The following is an 18403-nucleotide window of genomic DNA, read 5'->3' on the forward strand; positions in this document are numbered from 1 at the left end:
AAATTATAGCAGCAAGCAACAATTGGTACCCCAGAGTTACAATCATGCAATGCAGGAAAAAACGGAGGCTTTTATGTAAATAGTCAGCATGTAGGTACAAGCAGATGGACAGATGTTAACAACCGGCTTTGCATACATCGGTTTATTAATTTGACAACCATAGTCAGAACCAAGCTAGTTTATGTTTTCCTCTGGTCATCCATTTTCAATTTAGATGTTTTTCTGAAATACACTTTCAGTTGTTGGAGAGAAATGAGTCAGCAGCACTGACAGAAATCTCCAAGGCAACCACGTCATTTGCCTCCATTGCTTGAAATGAAATCCCTCTCCTCATTGGCTTTTATGCCTTCCAAAATTTGAATGTACACAGTCCTTCAATCAGGGCATAGGAGCGGTAATAAAAGCATCACCATTGCAGGCACTTACCAGTCAGTCTCTGGCTATACTACAGGACACAGCAGTTCCTGGGTATAGTCAGAGGCTGACTGCAAACTGACCCAGAAAAGGCAGACTGGTCCTATCATGTGTGGGGGTCAGGGCTTGAGGAATTGAGCAAAGCCAGGGATTATTTCATTCCCTTCATAGTAGGAGTTGCAGTGAAAATTTCTGCCTAAAATCTATGCATCACATTTCAGGCACTTAAATACGTATATTGGGGAAAAGCTGAAACTCATGCGTTTAGCATTGCTCTCAGGGAAACTGACAGGCATATCAGAAAATGTCAGCATAAGCATCTCTTGCCAGCTGAAATACAAAATCATGCAGATAGAGGCAGAATCATCAGCTTTCCTGTAATTAGCCAGGGCATAGTCCCAAGAAAACTGATGTATGAGCATTCCCTATCTGCTACCATTTCCTACGTTTTCCTTTTGATTACTGGCTTTGTGTCCAGTGAGAATCCTTGCTTTTCATGCTGTGCTTTCAATTCCGCTGCTTCTCTGGCTGCACACATTTAGGTGAGAGGGAGAAATGAATCACCAGTTCTGATGGCTATCTCCAAGAGAACATCAGGATTTGCCCCTGTGCTGGAAATGAAATCACGCTTCTCATTGGCTCCATGCTCAATTTACATGTACACAGCCCTTCAATCACAGGCAAGGAGTGCTAACAAAAGTGCCCACAGAGAGGCTTCTTACCAGTCAGGCTCGGGCTATACTCCAGGACTCAGTAGATCCTGGGTATAACCCGAGCCTGACTGTGCACCTACCCAGACAAGGCTGCCTGCTCCTGACATCTACAGGGACAGAGCCCATGGGAATTAGCAAATGCGGGGATTGTTTCATTGCCAGTACCACTGCCCACAGTCACCTGCTCCTGTCTCCTGTGCCGGAAGTAGCATCCTGTTCCTGAAGCTATGGCTTCCTTTTTAAGATATGACATCCCTGGTTTAGTCTTGAAGTGCTGTATAGTCAGGTGTTATAATTCTTGTCCTTTCTCATAATTGTTAAAAAATAAATCTTAGTGACTTCTAAATCTAACGTTAGCAATTTCACATTTCATTGTAATTCAGCAGGACTCTAGTATTCCTGTTACATATAGGATTGACAGATATGTGAGTGTGTCTCTATAAACAAGAATTAATAATCATCACCATGCCCTGACATATTTTCTTTCAAAATACTTTTTCCTATTGTTAAAGTGTATACCACCAAGGATATCACAAAATATTTGTCCTGCATCCGTACTCACTAGTGGTACGTCCATATATAACAAATCTAGTTATCATTCAAGTTATTAAATTTTGTAGTTTTATAATATGACAGGTTTTAAAAAGAATCAAATTTTATTTTATTTTTTAAATTCCCTTACAATAGAAAAATGCAAGTTTTATGGGGACGTTTGTGAAAATCTTCCGACAGTTATGTCATCTCAAATAAGGTATCATTGAGTATTGATTGGCTAAATGTGGTACAAGTTACGGAGTGTTGGGATGTTTTCATTTCTTCTTTATTGGAAATGTTAGTAGTAAATACGTTCAAGCAAAAACTCTGTAAATGTTTGTTGAGTCCCATAGGTCCCTGAATAATAACGGTATAGTTGGAACATGTAGCTGTAGCCTTCATTGATGAGTCCTTAATATTTAAACAGTGAATTTCCTTTGCAATAAATCTATTTTTCCTAGCAGATATCAATTGCAAATTTCTCCCTATTAGAATTTATAGCTCATGGCTACTTTACTTCCAATTCTGGAATATTGTCTGGTTTTCTCCTGTTCATATTTTTGTGTCCTTTTAGTATTTTCTGTTAGTCCCAGTATTTCCCAGTCCTGTTTATAATTCCCATCAGCTGCTATGTCATGGATAATTCTTCACTCTAAACAGAAGGGAACATACTAAATTTCCAGGGGAAGTAACTTAATGCCAGAAAGTTATCAGATCATTTCATATTATGCAATCAGTTTGATAAAAGGTACTGATGTCGTCTGGGAAATCAACCCCGTGTCTGCACATTTGCTAGTAGAAGGCCCCAAATCCATCCACACAGAGGATCTTTACCTGAATGCGGTCATCATTAATAAAGTGAGCAAGGGTAGGAACTAAGGATTTAGTAGTGACTAGATATCAATTCTGGTTAATGAGTTCCCAGATCCAATCAAAGAGAGGGAGGAATGATAATATGGAACAAAGGGATTAAGATTATTTAGGGGATAACCGTAAAAACAGTTGACATGAGAAAATCAGAGCTCACTGATTCCAGACTGACAGTTGAGGGATCTGCATGAAAACAAGCTTGGCTCTCTAAAAGGTGGTGATTGTTTTGTGACTTGGACAGTCTGTGTGGCAACTTACAGTGGTTCCCGGAGTTATCCCTAATGCTTGATCTGGGATTTTTGAGCCCACTCTCTTTGGCAAGTTACCTGGTTCAGCTTTCATATGGGGGAGGCTTGATATGCCAAAAAGTGATGTGCAAGAATTCCTTGACTCACCATTGGAAGCCATACCCCTTCTGGGAAGTGTTTCTAGTGTGGTGGGCAGAGGAAAGAGTGGAGAGTATGAGGAGAGGAGGGAGAAGGAACAGGAATTGGTCTATAACATGTGAAAACATTGTTTCAATATAAAATATCATGTCAAAAAATTCTAGTCATGAAAATGTAGTAAATATTTTAAAATATCAATATTCACATTTTAATACAGCACATAATATTTCAAAAGTATGATTGGTTCTGAGAATCCAAAATGAATTTCAACTGTATTCAGATGTGTTGGAATGCATCACAAATAAAATCATATAAAAAAGTCAAACTTTTCAGGGTATACATATCTCATGCATGTTTATGCTCCACATAATACCTCAGATGAGACGTCTAGTGATATAAAAGAATGATACACTAACTGTCAAGCTAAGCAAAAGTGTTGAGACCTCCTTGAATGCACATTCCTTATAAAGAACTTGATGTGTATAACCTTCCTGGAGCTTTCATCCAGTGATTGATGGAAGCAGAGGCAAACACCCACAGTTAAACAATGAACTGAACAAATGGAAATCAGTGACAGAGAGAGAGGAGCGATGAGCATATTGGCCAAGAATGGGCTGGCAAAACCAGCAGAGAAAGCAGATCTGAACAGGGGAAAGCTCTTGGACTCCAGACCAAAAGCTGGGAGGCCAGCATGGGACTAATGCAGACACTCTGTGTGTGAGTTAGTGAGGAGGCCTGGGCAACTTATGGGGCCCTGGGCAGCAGACCAGTGTTTATCCCTGTTATACAAACAGACATCGTATATCCATAACACAAAGAGGTATGCTCTCAATGCCTGGACTCCTAGAGGTGTGCCTGGACCCTGCCCTGAGTGAAATGTCAGACTCTAATATCACCTATGTGGAAGGAAGTGGCTAAAGGTTAGAGGCTGGAGGAAAGGTAGGGGCATGCAGGAGGAGGGAAGTGAGATGGAACTGGGATTGACATAAGAAGCAACCTATTTAAAATTACAATAATCAAATAAAAACCCAGTGTTAGAATGGTGTTACCTCTCCTTATTGGTTCCTATTCCATACTCTATCTGAATACACACAGCTCCACAAACAGGGGCAAGGAGTGCTAAAAAGCATCATCTGGCAGATTCTTACCAGTCAGGCTCTGGCTATACTCTAGGACTCAGTATATCCTGTGTATAACCAAGCTTACCTGTATAGTGACAAAGACAGGGCAGATTACACCTGATATCCACAGGAGACAGAGCCTGTGGGAATCTGGAAAGGTAGTGATTGTTTGATTCCCAGAATTACTGGCCCCAGTCACCTTCTCCTGTCTCCTGTGCAGGAAGCAGCACCCTGATTCTAAAGTCTTAGATTCATTTTAAGATATGACATTCCTCTCAAGGCTATGAAGTACTGCATCATATGAAAGGTGTATTATTTAAATCATGATATATTTTTCCTAGTAATTTATAAGAAATATATAGAAACCAACAGTAAATTATTTGAGTTCAAGACAAGCACCCGTCGAGTACCACTTACCTCCACCAAGGATGTAATTGAGATCTTGTCTTCCCTGTGGCTGAAACTTTGTCTCTCATGAGACCCTTTGTTTCATCTTGCTAAACCCCTCTAACAATTGGATTAGAAATGTAAGCTCTGATACTCTAGTATGTCAGAGTGTTCTTAGACTCAAAGATATCCATCTGCCTCGGGCTCAGGATTACTTGGATTAAGGTTGTGTGCTGTCACTGCTCTGCTTCTATAACTAAGTAGTGTGCCTAGACTTTGCATTCTGTTTCCCAGTCAACCTATATTACATCATCAATAATATGTCATCACAATAAATGTTGGGTACATAGACCTTAGGGACTTTTAAATCTCTAATTACCATTTTCACAGTTGTTTGTTTTTATTCAAGATAGAATCAAATGCTCTTGTTCCTAACTGGATAGATGTCTTTGGGTATCTGATTCAGATAAATGGACTAATAAACGGCAAACTGCCCTGAAATATTGTCTTTCCGTGCAAAAGCCAGTATAGCCCTACTATGTCATACTAAGGAAAATAAAAATAAGAATAACTTATCCCAACTCACTTGTGAAACTTGCTTTTTGGACAAATATATTTGCTACTCAAGTTGTTTCAGTCAGTGAAAATCAGGCATGAGGGGATTTACATAGATTCACACTTCTTATTGATTTCAATGAATATTCCAATAGTACAAAAAATCACAAGTTTTATGGTTAACTTTGATATAAACCTTGTGACAATTGCTATCATCTCTAGTAAAGCATTGAGTACTGATTAATTAAATGTGGTATAATTTAAGACAGAGATACGATGTTTACATTTCTTTGTTTATCTTAATATGCTCTTCATGAACATGGTCAAGGAAGTTTGTTGAGTCCCACAGGATCACAACTGATTCTGGCAAGGTTGAAACATATGGGAGAGATATTTTAAACATTTGGTAAATCTCTGCACAGATATCCTGAGTGTGTGGCATGGCATATTTTAAATCCCTTTAGACTGTATGTATAATCCATTTTCCTTTAATTCTTAAAGTAGCTGTTGCTAGATTTGAGTTTTAGTGACAGATCTACCAGAGGAACCTTTGTTGCTGACCATGAAAGTTAGGGGTTGTGACAGTTGCCTAAGTGAGTGTGTGGAATGTGGTCTAGGGTCCAGGACAGGCCTGTTCCCTCTTGGATTTGGTCAGTACATAGAGGGAAGCTGGGTGTTGATTCACAGAGTTGCTTGCTTGTGTGTTCTTGGTTTACCATCTAAGTGATTTCTCCCCAAATGAAATTAAGGTATAGGACACTAATTCATTGTATCTTAATCTGTACATTCACACCTGGTGTCAGGAGTGTGATCATTTTCATTCTTGCTTGAATAAGTGAAAATCCCAAATTGTTTTGATTTCTATTTCTAATTTAGTGTGTTTTACCAGTAAAATAAGACAGTGGAAAAATCTGGATTTCGCGCTGTGTCACAAAGTGTGACTGTCCATTAACACATTCATGAAGAATCATGTCTCACATGTTGTACCAAGTAGTCTTTTTGGTATTTGTAGAATTAACTAATACTTTGGAATATACTTTCGCCTTTAATACGCACATGTATTGAAACACACATATTATGTGAATACTTACACATATTCAAATGCACATACACACAGACAAAATAACCCGGAATTGTTTGATTTGCATTTCCCTGATGGCTAAGTGTGTTGAGCACTTTCTCAAGTGCCTCTAAGCCATTTTAGACTCCAGTATTGAAAATTCTCTATTTAGTTCTGCAGCCTATTTTTTAATTGGATCCTTTTTGTTTTAGAGACTTGCTAATAAATCCTCAGCAGTGCAGCTTTTTCCTTGTATGGATCATGAATATTCCAGGGCTCAGTAGATCATGTGTATGACAAGAACCAGACTGTACACGGACCCAGAAAAGGCAGACTCTACCTGACAGGGTTACGTGTCAGAGCTTCTAGGATCAGCAAAGTCAGGGATTGCTTGATTCCCAGCATTATAGCTCCCAGTTTGATTCTGTCTCCTATGTATGAAGTAGCATCCTGCTTCAGATGCTCATGATTGTCTTTTAACTTATCATGAGCTTGTCTCATTTTTGAAGTGTTGTATCACCCACAAGGAAGATTAATCAGTAGCTGGAGGATGCACTTCTGAAGAAGGAGATTTTGGTCCTGCCAAGTCGCACATCCACTTGGCCCAAAATAAACAAAGACTTGTATTAAGTATCAAATGCTGTATTAATGGCTTAGGCTTCTTGTTGGCTAGATCTGCCTTAATTATTAACCCTTATCTATTTAGCTATGTACTGCAAAGTGGATTTTGCTTCCCCATATTGTGGCATGTTCCTGCTTCATCTGAAAGATGTCTCTTGCAGGACTATCACTGCCTTCCTATCCCTAGTCTTGTAGCCCTCCCTATGCCTCTTGCATGGCTGCTGACCAAAAAGGGATTTATTTGTCAACCATTAAGCAAAGCATATATGCAGAAGGGCATCCCCTACCATACTTTTTTCTTAAGTGTTTAGTTGGTCGTTTTTAGTTTTTAACTCAGTATCAGATATAGTTTTGTTCTGTGATAACACAATTAAAGAGGATCTTCAATGATATGTTCTAAAAATTTTGTTGACATGTATGACCATATATAGAATATGCTCTCTGAGATTCTAAATCGAGAGTATAGGACAGCCTGTTCCTAGCAACTGAATCATAGCACTCTGGCAATTGGCAGAGATATTTCTTATGTCCCTCATATTATCAGATCTGTAGTTGTTACAATAACACTCCAATCATATTCTCAGTGCATTTCAATTCCTTTCATATATATATGCATGTATTTATGTATATGTATGTGTTTGTATCTGTTTTTATATATACACATACTTGTGTATACATCCTTGATCTACTTGAGATTTCATACAGTAGCACTGTACTCCTGTTATTTTACATTCTTTAAGTTTCCTCCTGCAATACATATGCTGCTGTACTAATTGTCATAATTAAAAAGCTTTCTGATTAAAATTCTTTTATCCTGTATGTACAAATCCATTCTCAACTCATCCCCACTGCGTATTTAATCTGCTGATTTGATTAAACATAACAACTCTAGCTTTTAAAAAGAAAATATCTATCCATGGTACTTTACAGTAGACAAGCATTCTAATTTCCTAGCTCTCATAGTTTGTTACATAACTACAGCTAAGTGTGGGAAGTTGAGATAGATTATTGTGTGTAGGCATGACAATTTTTGGTGCAAAACGTCTGTACTTTTTGTAATTTTTTTGTTTAGTTTTATTTCTGATTTATGCTTGCATTCATCAAAATTCTGTGGTTTCAAACATCATACTGTTCTTTCATATAACACTGGTAACAACACATATACTTTTCTGTGGTACCAAATATATGTCTGCCCATTGCATGCAACAATGTCTGTGTCTAAGAATACTGGAGGGTTGTGTTTATAGGTCATTTGTTGATATGGAAATATCATTGTAATTCTTTTGCCTTTTGAGAAGCTATGGAATGGTGGAAATGACATATAAGAAATCAGTTTTATAAGTATTTCCATCCAAGCACAGTTCATGAGGTCAAGTGACTGACAGTAAAAACTCTGATTTTTATTTTCCAGCTTGCATACCATGATTGGGAAATTCTGAAACTCTGAGGAACAGAATACTACTAGAATTGCTAATATACATTTGCTTGTAAATACTATGTGCTGCTTATTTCAGTATGCTTATTGTCTTGACTTGCATCAGCCGATTTTGCATGCATAATTGTTCAATGTAAAAACACAGGACAGGAAAGAACTAGAATATATTATGGAATCTCTGAGTATGAGAACCAGGATATTTTATTTTCTTATTTAGGTTATACAGCCCCTTAAATTAACATACTAATAACCTTATTGCTTGGAAATATGAGCAATTTGTACCTATTATTATTAGATGATGTATTAGAAATCAGTCATACAAGTATTATCATCCAATACCAGGACGTGAGACCAAGATAGTTAAAAAAATAACTATTAGTTTCATTGCCTAGCTTGCATATCATGATTGGCAAATACTGAACCTGTGAGGATCAGTATGTTTATGGACTTCCTTATATACATTATCTTGTAGCTCCTATGTGCTGGTTATTTTATCTTTCTACATTCTTAAATTCCCATCAGCTGAGATTGCATGTGTAAATATTCACTCTAAACCCAGAATCACAGTCATCATGCTTCCGGCAGAAATGGAAACTCTATGATATCCAGGCTACATGCAGAGCTCAGGTAGATAAAAAAGCCCTCCCCTACTTACCTGCCACAGGTTAGAATTTTTTCTTACTGATATCTGGCTTCATATTCCAGTGTACATTATATGTATTCCTATCACCCAGTTTTGTTTTTCCTGCTTCAGCTGCAACAAACATTTGAGGGGAGAGGAGAATGAATCCAACCAACCCTGCCCAATATCCTCTCATTTTTTCCCAGGGAGGATGAGGCCCTCCATGTTGTTGTCCACAGTCTGTCATTTCATCCTGCGCAGGGCCTAGACCCTCCCCCAAGTATTCAGGGTCAGAGTGCACCTCACATTGTTGGATGGTAGTTCAACGTCCATTTGTATGTCCGGGATAAATACTGATCTACTACCCAAGGCTCAATAGATTACCTAGGCCTCCTCACTGACACCCACATTCACGGGATCTTGATCAGTACCACTTACCTCCACCAAGGATGAAATTGACATCTTGTCTTTCCTGTGACTGGAACCTTTGTCTCTCATAAGACCCTTTGTTTCTTCATGTGTTACCCCTCTAGCAATGGGATGGAATATGAAAACTCTGTTATTCTGGTATTACAATTTTCTATTCTTTATGTCTGCATGGTCTTAGACTCACAGAGATCCATTTGCCTCTGTCTCACCAGTCCTTGGATTAATGTGTGCTACAACTGCTCAGCTTCTGTAGCTAAGTAGTGTGCCTGGACTTTGCATTCTGTTACCCATTCATCCTTTATTACATCATAAATAATATATCATTACTGTAAATATTGGTTACATAGACCTTAGCGACTTATAAATATCGAAGTACTATTTTCACAGTTGTTTGTTTTTATCCCAGGTTAGGATCAAATGTTCTTTTTACTGATGGGATTGTATCTATGGGTTTGTTGACTCAGATAAATGGGTTAAGAAACGTCAAAATGACATGAATTATAGCCTTTCATTGCAGAAGACCATGAATGTTTGGGGGTTGTAAGTGTTGCATAAGTGAGTGTGTGAAATTTTTTCTAGGCTCCAGGACAGGCTTGTTCCCTCTTTTTTGGGCAGCATAGAGAGAACAGATGGGTGTTGATTCAGAGTTGGAACTTGTGGGTTATCTGTTTCCATTCTAATTGATTTCTCCCCCCAAAAATTTAACCTACAGTATCCTACTCCGTGGTATTTTAATCTGTACATTCACATCTGGTGTCAGGAGCATGATCATTGTCATTCTTCCATGGAAAATTTAAAATCTGGAATTTTTGTTATTTCTATTTCTAGGTGAATATATTTTATCAGTGTACTAAATCCCTAGAAAAATCTGAATATCTCCATCTGTTACAATGTGTGAATGTCCAAGAACAAATTCATGATGAATCATGTCTCAATTCTTGTACCAGATACTCACTTGGACATTTGTATAATTATCCAATGTTTAGGAATCTACTTTCAACTTGAATGCACACAAGTGTGGCATCCCATACATAATATATCTACTTAAACACATACACATACACACACACACAGAGAGAGAGAGAGAGAGAGAGAGAGAGAGAGAAATACATACACAGATAATGATAAATTTGTATGTGTTTTACTCATCTATTTCAGAAAATAAAACTTTGAAAAGATCATTTATATTGATATTGGAAGAGGCTACATGTAAATATGGTATATTGCTAGCATCTGCCATTTCCTTATATAAAAACAAAACATGTATAGTTCACTCTAATAGCATAAAGATCTTATATAGTTTGACGATTCTAACATATAATCACATCACTTGAAAAAGCTGACATAGTCAGATCATACAGACTCAGATCATAGTGTACTGGGCAGCTCAGAGTCACGATCTCAATGTTCTAGACAAAGTTGGAGGCCTCATTGTGGAAAGCCATGATAGAGAAGCAAGCAGAGGCATACATTTTTAACAATAAGTCTGGATATTTGGTTGTTGACTTCTGGAGCCAGGGTTCATGAGAACATTCAATTTCCCTATCTTTTTCCTTTCAGTTTCCCTATTTTTGTACTAATTATCAAGAAATTTGGGGAAGTGACATGACACATAAACTATGAAATGGATTTCCTAATGTAGAGTATGTATTATTTTATTAGGTTTGAGATCTCTCTCAAAATTGGTCATAAATGCATTCGTTATTATCATGTAATATTCAGTCTGACAGAGGCATCCAGATGTGATGCATCTCCACACAAATTGTATCACTTATGTCAGTGTGGTTACTGTCTGGATTTCAGGCTCTAGACAGAGCCTAACTTCAAGCTGCTCCTCAGGGTATTAGGAATGCTGTAGAGATCTACTGGAAACACTCATTGGAATTCCAGGACAGGCAGGAAATTGCTACTATTCTTACCTTGGTCTTGTTCCCAGTTATAGCAAACATTCTGCTGCCTCAGCAGCCAATGCACCTTCACTAGGACATCATTTCTCCCCTCCCCTCATGTCTTGTATTCTACATCATGTACAAAAGGAGATTCAATTCAGGAATCAGTTCTTACAGACACCAGTGATCTGCTGCCCTTAGGGCATCTGTTGTGCCAAGACTACTGAAGAGCTTCCACCTATTTAGAGACAGTGTGTTCCCTGTTACACAACGACTTTTGTGAAAAAATTCAACACAATAATCTTACTTATTTTCATCCAATTGCCAAAAGTCTCCCAGAGGACCGATATTCCAGGCTTTATTCTAAACATGAGCACACTGTCATTGAACTTTGGTAAGTAATAGCACTTACAGTGTATCTTTCCCTAGTGTCTACCAATTCTTTTATATGAGATCAGATATGATAAGAGCCATTTGGATAGTCATGTTTCTCTTTATTTGTGTCTGGTATCACATATTTCAAGATAAGTTACAAACTGCATTTTTTAATTTCTATTATTCATATATAAATTTTATTTAAATTAGAAACAATATTTATTTCATTTCCTGCTCCCTCCCATCCTCACAATCCACCCAGTGGTTCCCCCATCCACACCACCATAGACTCCCTAGGGAGGCTGATGCCTTCCATTAAGGAACAATAAAATCTACCTAGTTATTTGTTGCAGTCCCTACACGACGCCCTTTGTATTTATGCTAAGAGAGTATCCATCTATGGGAAATGGACCAGTAAATCAGTTTGTGAACTAGGAATACATACTGGATACACTGTCAAAAGCTGAATAGTATCCCCAGGGCTCCTAAATGACACTCACATTCATGGGCCCTGGCTTGTTCCTAAAATGATTCCTCAGTTGTCAGACTGGGTTCCATGAGTTACCACTTTCTCAGGCTAGGTGGTTTTGTATGTTTCCCCATCATTGACTTGAACCATTTGTTCAGCAGTTCTCAGTCTAAAACTGGATTCCAGGAGCTTGGCTTAGTGCTTTACTGTGAATCTCTGCTTCTGATTCCAACAGCAACAGGATGAAGGCTCTACGATGGTATGTAAGTTATCACCGCTCCATTTTAGGAGATTAGGATTTAGGGTCCTAGTTTGGGTTATGCTTTTGGATCTCTGTATAATTCCATAGTGCCTGATTTCTCTTTAATCCTATAATGGCTCTCTCTCTCTCTTGATTTGTCTGTTTTTGCTCTCCTGTATTTCTCTCCCCACTCAACTTTCCTTATCCCTCAAGCTCCCTTCCCCCTCCTTTACTTCCCTTCTCTTCCTCTTTCTCCTACATCCTTCCCAATCCGGTCATACTCCCCATTTGTTCATGGGCTCAATTCTCTTTCTGCTTCAATGGGATTCAGTTTTTGTCTATTTAATGTTCCTCCTTATTTCTTAGCCAGTCTGCAGTTGAGGATTGTAGGCTGGAAATCCTTTTTACTTTGTCTTGAATTCATATATGGTGACTAAATTGCACGATTGACTTTCTGTGAATTAGGTTCTAGAAAATGTTTCCCTTCCATGTTGGCATAACAACTTTTGATGTCAATGGGCTAATGTTTTTGGTACACATGGCTTCAAGAATATATATTAGTAACTTTTTATATTCTATATGGAAAACAGTTTTATCACACACGATATCCTTTTTTTGGAAATTTTCATCTGTTGGCACATTTTCAGCAATTATGTCAAAGTTTTGGAATAGTGGTGAGTTTTCCAGAATGGTCTGTTAGTGTTTAACATAAAATTTCCAGTATTTCTTTGATGTCTGAGCATTTGGGAAATTGTGAAATATTCTTTATGTGAGGCAACATGAAGGCATTGCTGCGGGTTACACCTAATGTTCTCTTTAGACATAAGGGTAAAATTGAGAACACATTTAGAAATTATGTGTCTTCAGAAAATTTGGAAGTCTAAAGTTCACTTTAAACATCCATGGTCTCACCATTCATATAAATTAGTCTATATTTCCTGTCCTGGGCAAAAATCAAGATTATTTCCTTGACCACACAATATGTCTGCATTAATTACTCAAGGTATATTAAAATACTGAATACTAATTAAGTACCAAGCAGGTAATAGCTGTTATTTGGCAAATTGTAACAGCTGATTAAGCTGTTAAAACTGTGAATTTACATTGAAGTGTTATGGTACTACTACTTACAGTGTTAAAATTAACACCCCATGATTGCAGGGATTGCAAGGAATAATAATATGAATGTCATAGGACTCTCTCTCTATGAATTTAAAGTCTTAAGAAATTATTAAATAGAACTTACAGAAAAGAAGAAGGAACAAAGATGATGATTTGGAATCAATTCTTACCTAGAATAAACTGCCAATTCCTCTGTACAGCTAATGCTCCATTATATGTAAGCATAAAAATGCAAGTTCCAAGACAAAAGATCTAAATTAAAATGCCTATCTAAAAACAAAAATTGAAAAATGTGTATTCTAAGGAGGTCATTTGAAGTAGGGAAAGAAAATACTGAATGGGTTAGAGCTAGAATATCAGAGTGATCCTAAAATTATATCCAATAATAAATCTTTTTACATTTATTGTTATAACATGCATGATCAGGAATAGTCAGCAACATGTTTATTTGAAAATATGGGTAACTTGGATTTACTTATATACTACACACATTAGAAAGGAAGCACAATAGAATTTACATGCAATTCTACCATATGATATACATTTTTGTTGCAGATTTTTCTGTTGTACTGGCCAGCTACACTAGACTTCAAGGAAAAGTCCATTCATTGGAGATACTCTACCTCAAATCAGCAGTTAGAAGGCACATCTGCACCACACCAGTATTTAACGGGTGTTTATGATGAGGAGCACATATCATTTCACATTCTCTTAGTTGGCATGCTCAATTCCTACACAATAGGGAGCCAGGGAAAAAATCACTTGTATGGACTGCAATTTAGGGATGTTTGAGAAGGGATAGAAAGTTACATTTCTCCTTACTATAGATGTATGGCATTCAGGCACTAATACACAAGTACAGTAGTAAAGATAAAATTGAGGTATTTAAAGCTGCAAAGGGGTTTCTGACATGGCTTCTCCGGAAATGTCAACAGGAAGCAGTTGTCAGCAACACAGGGCTGTAATATTCCTGTTGCATGGAGAAATAGAGACTTTCATGTAGATATTCATGAAAGAGTTCCTGGCAGATAGGTATTTGAACAATCTATATGTGCCAAAGGCATTTCTATTTTTTGTTACTTTATTTTTAAATAGCTTTCTTCACATATTAATCCCATTTTTCTCTCCCTTCTGTTTTCACACAACCCCACAACATCCCCCCATAGCCTCAAACCATATCACTACTTCCATCCACATAGGGGATATCAAGAGTCTGTTTTTTTTTCCATTAACAGTTTTCCTCAGATTCCAGTGGAAATAACATTTTGTTTTCCTCTCATCAAGTTTCCTTCCTGCTTTTAATCCACAAACTTTCACATAGGAACAACAATCAAGGTCAGTCTCCTTTTTGGATCATATTCTACAATTTGAATGAACACAATCTTTCAAACAGAGGGAAGGAGGTATAATAAAAGCATGTGTGGTGAGTCTTCTTACCAGACATGCTCTGGCTATACTTCTGAACTCAAGCATCCAGGGTATAAACTAAGCCAACCTCTACATGACCAAGAATAGGCACAATACTGCTGACATGTGAGGAGACAGAGCCTGTGGGAATCAGCAAATGGCAGGATTTTTTGATTCTCAGCATTATAGTTCCTAGTCACCCACTCCTGTCTCCTGTGTAGGAAGTAGAATCCCGTTAGTCATATAGGGCTTGTCCTTTAAGATGTCATATCCACATCCATGTGTCAGTCTTGAAGTGCAGCATTATTGCTAAGGATGATAATCTCATTCAGACTTCACTATCAAAAAGAACAATGGGAATCCTCCTTCTCTTGTCCCTTTAGACATCCATTGAGGCGAATCTTGTCCTTGTCAGTTTTCACTGTCAGTGAATAGAGTCTGTGAAAATATCAAGAAGTAAATTTACTAGATGCTAGTGTACCTGTCACAGAAGGAATGTCTTGTGGAACAAAGTTACCAATAACCTACAAAGGGATAATTGTTGTTACAGTATAAGATTTGTAGAACTTGATAACTGAATACGTAAGCTGAACTTTTTATTGTTGTGTTAGCTGTCATTTGAAGATTTATAGAGCAGAAGTGATATGAGTAGAAATGATATATTTATTATTGGCTTAGTGGACATTATCTAAGGCCTTCCTAGTGTAAGAAGTTGTTTAGGTGACTTCATTTAACAAACCAGGAGAGGAGAACATGTAAATTTAAGATACATACATTTTATATATAGGACAGTATTCAGTATCGCTGTTTTTCCACATATGTGAGTATCAGAAAAGCATTGTTGTCAGTTTTGATTTATCCTAAAGTTTCAATAAAGAAGGCGCAAAAACCCACTGAAAGTAGGGAAAGCATAGCATAATATCTGAGATAGGAATCTCCTACTCCGGGTCCCACAAATTGCTGAGGCTTCCTCGGTGACAACAAATTTAGGTGGTCTAGATCGATCCCATGTTGTGCTCCCAGCCATCATTTTGGTGTTCATGAGCTGTTCCTTGTTCAGTTCACCAGTTTTGTGGCTTTCACAAGCCTGGTCTTCACCACTTTGCTCAGGACTCCTTCCAATCTGTTATTGAGTTCCAGGATATCAGTTCAGTGTTTACTGTGAGTGTATGCCTCTGATTCCTTCAACCAATGAATGAAGGCTCTAGTGTTGCATACATGGTAGTCTTCATTCTCATTATCCTATAAGGGCATTTAAGGGAGCCTTTCCATTATTGCCACTTGATTTCATCGTTGTAGGTTGCTGGAAATCTCACTAGTGCCAGATATCTCCTAAACCTTCTGTCCTCTATTATTCTCCAGAGATCGATTATTTATTGGAGAGGGATTCTTGTGAAGAGAAGACAGTAAATTTTTTGAAAATTATAATATTCAAATATTAACATGTCACAAAGTAAATTTAGCACTGTAAAATATTAATGCCAAATACATGCATACATGTTATATACATATTATGAATTTTTTTCCTAAAATATTAGTACAAATAGTTGCTTGATCTTCATCTCACTTTTGGATAGAGCATGTTAAATTTGGTGCTTTCAGAGCAGGACTTCAAAGTAATGATTGCAAAAATATTCCCAGGTATATCTTTCATGCACTCTTGCATATTTAATGGAGAAAATCTCAATACCAACCATTTACCATGGGACTTGATTATATGAAATTATATATCAGGAAATTATAGCAGCAACCAACTATTGGCAGCAAAGAATTACAATCACTAATTCCATGGAAAAACGGTGGGTTTTATATAACTGGTCCGGATATAGTTCCAGGCAGATGCACAGATGAAAACAATCTGCTTTTCACACATTTGGTTAATCCATTTACAATTGCAGTCAGAACCAAGCTAATTTTTGTTTTCCCCCGGTCATCTGTTTTCAGCTTAGATCCATCTGCTGCAATACACTTTCAGTTGGGAGAGAGAAATGAGTCAGCAGCACAGAAGGAAAACAAATATTAATAATCCTCACCATGCTCTGAAATATTTTCTTTCGATGTATAATTCCCTATTGTCAAAGTGTATACCACTAAGGATATCATGAAATATTAGGCCTGCATACTCACTAGTGGTATGTCCATATTTAACAAATGTAGTTATCATTCATGTGATTAAATTTTGTAGATTTTTAATATGACAGTTTTTGAAAAGAATAATATTTTCATTGTAATATGTTTTTAAATGCCTATTACAATAGAAAAATTCAAGTTTTAAGGGGACGTTTGTCAAAGTCTTCTGACAATTATTTCATCTTAAATAAAGTATCATGGAGTATTGATTGACTAAATGGGGTACAAGATAGCCAGTGTTGGGATGTTTTCATTTCTTCTTTATTGAAAATATGTTAGTAGTGAAAACATTCAAGCCAATAAATCTGTAAATGTTTGTTGAGTCCCATAGGTTCATGAAAAAAATGGTATAGTTGGAACATATGGCTGTAGCCTACATTGATATGTGGTTAATATTTAAATTGTGAACTTCCTTTGGAATAAATCTATTTTTCCTAGCAGATATCAATTACAAATTTCTCCCTATTAGAGGTTGTAGTTCATGGATACTTTCCTTCCATTGCTGGAAGATTGTCTGGTTTTCTCCTGTCCATATTTTTGTGTCCTTTTCGTAATTTCTGTGAGTCCCTATATTTGCTAGTCCTGTTTATACTTCCCATTAGCTGATATTGCATGGATAATTCTTCACTCTAAGCAGAAGGGTGCATGCTACATTCCCCGGGGAAGTAACTTTATGCCAAAAAGATTCTGATTGTTTCACATTATGCAATCATTTTGATAAAAGGTCTGATGTCCTCTGGCAAATGAGCCCCGATGCTGCACATTTGCTAGTAGAAGTCCACGAATCCATGCACATAGAGGGACTTTACCTGAATGCACACATCAGATATAAAGTGAGAAAAATTAGGAACTAAGGATTTACTAGTGACTAGATAAGAATTCTGGTTAAGGAGTTCCCAGATCCAATCAAAGAGAGGGAGGAATGATAATATGGAGCAAAGGGATTAAGATTATTTGGGGGATAACCACAAAAACAGTTGACATGAGCAAATCATAGCTCACTGATTCCAGACTGACAGCTGGGGGACCTGCATGATCACAAGCTTGGCTCTCTGAAAGTTGTTGATTGTTGTGAGATTTGGGCAGTCTTTGAGACAACGGACAGTGGTTCCAGGAGTTATCCCTAATGCTTGATCTGGCCTTTTGAAGCCCATTGTCTTTGGCAAGATACGTTTGTCAGCTTACATATGGGGGGAAGCTAGATATGCCAAAAAATGATGTGCCATAATTCATTGACTCATCATTGGATGCCTCACCCCTTATGGGAAGTGCGTGGGGTGGGGTGGAGGAAAGTGTGGAGAGTATGAGGAGAGGGGGAGTGGGAGCAGGAATTGGTCTATAAAATGTGAAAAGAATGGTTCAAAATGAAATATCATGTCAATAAATTCTAGTCATGTATTTTCAGTTTCAATATTCACATATTAATACAGAACAGAATATTTCAAAAGCATGATTTGTTCTGAAAATCCAAACTGAATGTCAACTGTATTCAGATGTGTTGGATTGTACCACATATAAAATAATATAAAAATGTCAAATTTTTCATGGTATAAATATCTCATGCATATTTATCCTCCATACAATACCTCAGGTGAGACCTCTAGTGATCTAAAGGGATGACAC

The sequence above is a fragment of the Mesocricetus auratus genome, unplaced genomic scaffold (assembly GCF_017639785.1).
Source record: "Mesocricetus auratus isolate SY011 unplaced genomic scaffold, BCM_Maur_2.0 Super-Scaffold_100030, whole genome shotgun sequence".
NCBI classification, from domain to species: Eukaryota; Metazoa; Chordata; class Mammalia; order Rodentia; family Cricetidae; genus Mesocricetus; species Mesocricetus auratus.